General features: G+C 38.0%; 1 long non-coding RNA gene across 1 annotated transcript; it reads right to left on the bottom strand.

Moving 5' to 3' along the window:
* Positions 1-3,055: 3,055 nt before the first annotated feature.
* Positions 3,056-5,567, bottom strand: LOC130738001 (uncharacterized). The gene is made up of 3 exons (XR_009019082.1): positions 5,316-5,567; positions 4,799-4,885; positions 3,056-3,350 (listed from the first exon to the last, which is right to left on the bottom strand). It is a non-coding gene; the product is annotated as an uncharacterized LOC130738001 (long non-coding RNA).
* Between the last annotated feature and the right edge of the window lie 408 nt (positions 5,568-5,975).

The following is a 5,975-nucleotide window of genomic DNA, read 5'->3' as shown; positions in this document are numbered from 1 at the left end:
TACACTTAAAGGGCTACAACCCTCATGAAGGACGTTTTCCCAAATGAGGTCGTTAAGACCCTCTAAAAATTCGTACAAAGTGACATCCAGAATCTGTCAAAACTCAAACCTTTTCAAAACCTTCATTTTTATTCAATTTTCCACTTGAATAGTATAAAATGAGTTTAGGGCCTTACAATACCACCCTCCTTAAAATAGTTTCGTCCTCGAAACTACTATAGGAAGACACACCACGCTTCCATTGCGCACTCTGATACTCTCCACAAATTTCTCAATCATCTCGACGTATTGGTTATTGCACTTAGTCTCATCTTTCTGGTCTTCACGTGACATCTCTAGTGGTCTGGTTCCACATCATTTTCACAAGGGAAACTGTCTCTCCTTAACGTTCCTGTCATAGTCCAACACCAACTATCATTCCAATCACCATTTTCCAATATCAAGTTGATCAGGCTCAATATCTAAAAGATGGCAATTAGAAAAAAAAATAACTGGTAAGGATGTTCGAGTCACTCTCATTTCACTGTCTATAACCTAGACACTCGTCGTAGAACCTCACGAAACTCTTCCGTTAGAACACAACCCGGGCTACCTCATTGCAGTCTCTCAAAACAACATAAAGTTTAAGTCAAACAGGTGTTATGCTCATGCCGGTACACACTGGTCAGCGTCCCGTCCAGGTGATCCAGATGCAACATCAACAGCTCAGACACGGGAAAACAAATTTTCCGGACACCGAGCTCAAAGGTTCCATCCACCAATTCACTCGTTCGGTAGTTCTATCCACCACGACAGTTCCATCCATCATCTGGTTTGTCCGATCTATGGTTCCATCCTCCATATACGATCGTTGGTTCCATCCACCAATCCCGTCTTTCCTGATGGTTCCATCCACCATCTCGGTCTAACCAATGGTTCTATCCACCATTCCTGCTTCATCGATGGTTCCATCCACCATCTCATCAACCTTGATGGTTCAATCCACCATCTCGATCGACACACTCCGTTCACTGGCTCCATCCGCCATCCTTTCTTAGCCGATGGTTCCATCCACCATCTTTGCTAAGTAAGGAAAAACAAAATCGAGAGTGTAACACAGTCACACAAAACACCACAAAAACGTAAGGAAGACATTGACTCGGTCAGTGTTCTTCCCCGCCTCTATGACTCAATAATGAGCATTCAGCACACCAAATCATATCACACACATAAATCACAAACCATTCACAAAATGAGATAATACCAATTATTATTTATTTTACCAAATTCTGACACAAAGTCTCGATGTGGTCAGGCGTGTCCCACTTGGAGCGTCCATTCCAATCTCAATCTTTGGTAAGCGACAACCCTTAATTAAAACATCCTTTCAATCCCTCACTTTTCTTCGATCTTACAAGTAGTGTCAGCACGCATCCTAAAACCTAGGAGACGTCATGCAAGTTCACCTCAAGGGTGACATACAAGGCAACAACAACCCTTAGATATCTAGTAGTCATCTTCAGATAGACCTAGATATCACGCTCGTACTAGGGCAATAGGCGCCAAATCCAAGTCCAATTGATCAACCGTTTATAAGCTAATCATCATCTCAATACCTAACAATCCATACGTCATCTCTTGTTTCAGAATTATCCTCATTCAGACCTTAAATCAATCTTTCACTTATCCACAAGTCAAATTATATTCTATTTTATATCTGAAATCTCTGTATAACTCATAATTCATTCCCTTCAAGATCAAACCATAAATTGTGCCTCAAGGGACTTAGCCCAACTTTCGCTCCCTAAATTTTAATCTTCAAAGGTTCAACTGCTATCGTCACAACTAAAACCATTAAATCTCTTATTCATATCTGTCTCTCAACTCTCAAGGACAATCTTAACCCCTAAGGTTTTAATCTAGCTTAGTCAATCTCACTTAGTAATCCTAGCACATTTCTCTGAAATCCATATCAACACTCTCATGTATTCAACTTATGCTAAAACTTTCTTTCTCTAGCTTGATCACTATGACACCAATCAACTTCTTACTCTCTCAATCCAATTCTAACAAACTTTAAGTCCTACACAATTAGGACAAGAATTTATGGACTTAAAATCTAAACCTTCACCGAGTTCGCACCAATATTGTCCTCTAACTCTTCAACACTTTTTAGATGAATATTCATTTCTTAGCACTACGACTTCTTCCCAAAGGGATCAAACACCTAACAAACTCATCTCTCAGATCTGACCAACATCTATCAATTCCTATCAACCTTTCTATCATGGTCCATCACCAGCTTTAATTCTGAAGATCATCACCCTTCAATATTAAGTCGATTAAGCTTAATATGTCGAAGATGGAAATTTAGAAAAAAAATCACTGGAAAGGTCAATGAGTCCCTATCATTCAGTAGTCACATAAATTGAGATCCTATCCAATCGATTCAATTTCTAATACTTCAACCTAAAAAAAATTATGTACCCTTGACATCTCATCTCTAGATTTCATATGTCATTCCACTAAGATTCATCCATAGCTTCTACCTTCGCCTTTTGACACGTCAAACACGTTGATACATACTCGACTACTCGTTTCTTCATCCCAGGCCACCAAAAATGAAGTTTTAAGTCTTGATACATCTTCTTCATTCCCGGATGAATACTCAATCTACTCTTATGACCCTCATCCAAAATCAACTTCCTCAAAATATCTTGACAAAGAGTCAAACACTTAATCTCAAGTATCACGGCAATGATACTAATCACAGACATTCTCACAGCCAAGCAAACATCTTAGCAAACAAGTCTACCCAATCTAACCGCGAAGTTTTGAAAACACATTTATCAAAACAAAACACCACGAGTTCGGAAACTCGTAAGCCGAAAACCCTTAGTGCTCTGATTTCTCAACCGGAGCTCTGATACCACAATGTAACGTCCCGATTTCTCGAGTGTCACACAGTGACCAAAACGTCGTGAATTTTCGTCGTTTAATTAATTAATCTTCAATTAGTGACAAAAGTTCAATTTTACAAAATTCTTGAAACTTAACCATTTCAAACTTGCGGAAATAATCATCAACGTAAACCTCAACCTTTATTAATCATTGAAAAGAGTATGAAAAACTTCAAAGTAAATTACATCAAGTTAAACTATCCCAACTGAAATAAAGAAATGGTTAAATGATTCCAAAACTCGGTACTCTTAACCCAAAAGAAAATTGATGTCTCTCAACCCAACCATATCCTTGGCCCCTTCCTCTTTATCTTCTTCCTCTTCTTCAGGAGTGTAGTCGTCATCCGGTAGTGGCTCGTCACGTAGTATCAACTCCCAAGAATGAGTCGTCGTCGTTATCTTCACGACCATCTACCCCCAAAATAAACACATAAACAAGTAGCGCAAGGGTCAGGTCTCATATTCTCATAAAAACATTCACATATACATGTACTCTCATAAATAACAAGGTATAATAAGCATAATCTTTAAGTTATATCTCAGTCAGTCACCTAAGTTCAGTTAGGCTAGCGATATTCAACCAAAAATCACGTATGATACCTTTCTGGAAAGCTATTTGAAATATCTACAACTCTCTAGTTAAACACTCGTTCATTTGAGTCCCATAATTAGGTGATATTAGGCCTTAAAGCTTACTGTCCGGAACAGGAAAGACAGCAGGTGTAACAGTTACTAAAAACGATCCCTAGATCACATTACTAAACCAAAAATTATGTTTTTTATATGTCCGGAAAGCTATTTCGAAAATCTACAACTTTCATTTTAATCACGTTTCCATTTGACGACCATAAACAGGTAAAAAGGGGCTCTGAAGTCTGCTGTCCAGTACAGGAAACTGGCTGCGAAACTCCCACCTCTAGTTTAAGCTATAAACCATTTCAGCCCAAGGCTTTAAGCTATGTTCCAGCAATAAAAATCAAGTCACATAGGTCTCATATCATAATTGTACTGCAAGCAAACCTTCAACCCAAACCCTCATGCAAACCCTCAACAATCAAGATTCTTCACAACCAAACATAGCAACAAGTCCCTAACAAACTACCCAATCCTAGGACCAGCCCTTACCTTGGCCAACTTGATGAAAAGAAGAAGCTTTGGTGATGAAAACAAAGTCCAGAACGCTGCTGTCCCTGTTCCTCTCTCTTCCTTCTTCCTCACGAAACTCTCCCCCTCGTCGTCCTCCTCTCGCGCGCGCTACACGGCGGTGGTGGTGGCTTGGGCGGCGGCTCCCCTTGCTCTCTCTCTCGAGTTCTCTCTTTTCTCCCTTCTGTATTTTCCCTTACTGTTCTTACGTGAAACTTGTGCAGGTTCTGTTCTGAATGAGGGAAAGAAAATAGGGTTTTCCCCTTAATCCCATGCAAACCACAAGTGGGCTAGGGTTTGGTTTTCCCTTTTCAAGCCCAAATCTCATCACTTTTGACTCAATTATATAAAAACCCTAACTAGGTCTTATTTAATTAAAAACCTACACTTTTTAATTAAATAACCTAACCAAATTCGGAATTAAAATAAAAATGCACAAATTAATTCGCTGGCACTTTACTGACAGGACCACACTCGGTAAAATTCAAATATCTCGAGCTACAGGGGTCAAAATGACATGATTCCACTTCGAGAATTTTCAACACTTAAAGGGATACAACTCTCACGAAGGACATTTTCCCAAATGAGGTCGTTAAGACCCTCTAAAAATCCGTACAAAGTGACAGCCAGAATCTGTCAAAACTCAAACCTATTCAAAACCTTCATTTTTATTCAATTTTCCACTTGAATAGTATAAAATGAGTTTAGGGCCTTACAACCAAGCTAATATAAGCCTCGTTCTTCTTATCTGAACGGAACCAGTTTCCACTTGAGCTTGCTTTCTGCTTCCTTTTTCCTGACATCTGTAGAAGTATTGAAAAAAAGAAAAAATAAGAACAATCAGTTAAAGTTCAACATGTTGTCTAGCGATACTATCATATTGGGTTTGTAAGAAAGGACACGTGTCACTGTTCCATGTTGTTAAAACATAATAAATTCAATGAATTCAGACCTCAGCAGTGAAATTTAGAAATTTATTCAAGTGTTCCTTTTACTTCCCAAGTCAAGATACTCAAGAATTGAAAGGGGAATTTTTTCAAACACCTAACATGCATAATCTCTCACTTCACAATTCCTATTCATGTAACAACAAATTATCCCAGCCAACATGCAACTCTTTCATCATCACTACAATATGATTTCCACACAAAATTGAGCATAAAGAGTTGAAATTATACATAAATTTCTAACCTGAAGATGAAGAGAAAACAGAGGAGGGAGAAGTGAAATTACCTTTGAAGCTTGAATGAAAGGGATGAAGGGACGTTAAAACTAACAAAGAAGGGACTCAAAGTCACAACTCTTGTGGGAGAAGAACCCACACAGATGAAAAGGGACGGAACGTGCGTGTGTGAAACCGTGAGTGTGAGAGGCGTGAGTGAGAGAGTGAATAAAAAGGGTGGTTAGATAAAAATAGAATAAACTGATTTATTTGATATTCAAATTATCTCTTATTAAAATAAATCAGATTAGTTATGTTTTTAAAAGATAGTGCCAACTTTTCAAAACATTATGTTTATATTTCCAAAGATTTCTTTTGTTTTTGAATGTAAATGATGGCGTAATTGCGCCACAAAACTATAGAATTAGCGTGAGTATGGTGCAAAAGAATCCAGAGGATAATTCTTTGGTGCAAATGCACCATGGGCAAAGGGAACTGCACGAGTTCCGTGCAGAAGTTGTTTTGTCCTTCTTTTTTTTTTTCTTTTTCATTTTTTTCTTTTTCCTTTTTTTTCTTTTTCCTTTTTTTTTTCTTTTTCAACTAATAATACTAAAAAAAAACTAATGATACTAGAAATATACTCATACTAAAATAAAAAAATGCAAATAGGAAAAAACTTACTCTACTATGCTCAATTTGCTTGGGTTGTCTCCCAAGAAGCACAATGTTAT

This window comes from Lotus japonicus, chromosome 2 (assembly GCF_012489685.1).
Source record: "Lotus japonicus ecotype B-129 chromosome 2, LjGifu_v1.2".
NCBI lineage: Eukaryota > Viridiplantae > Streptophyta > Magnoliopsida > Fabales > Fabaceae > Lotus > Lotus japonicus.
The sequence above is the reverse complement of the archived record's forward strand: the minus strand, read 5'-3'. Positions and strand labels throughout refer to the sequence as shown.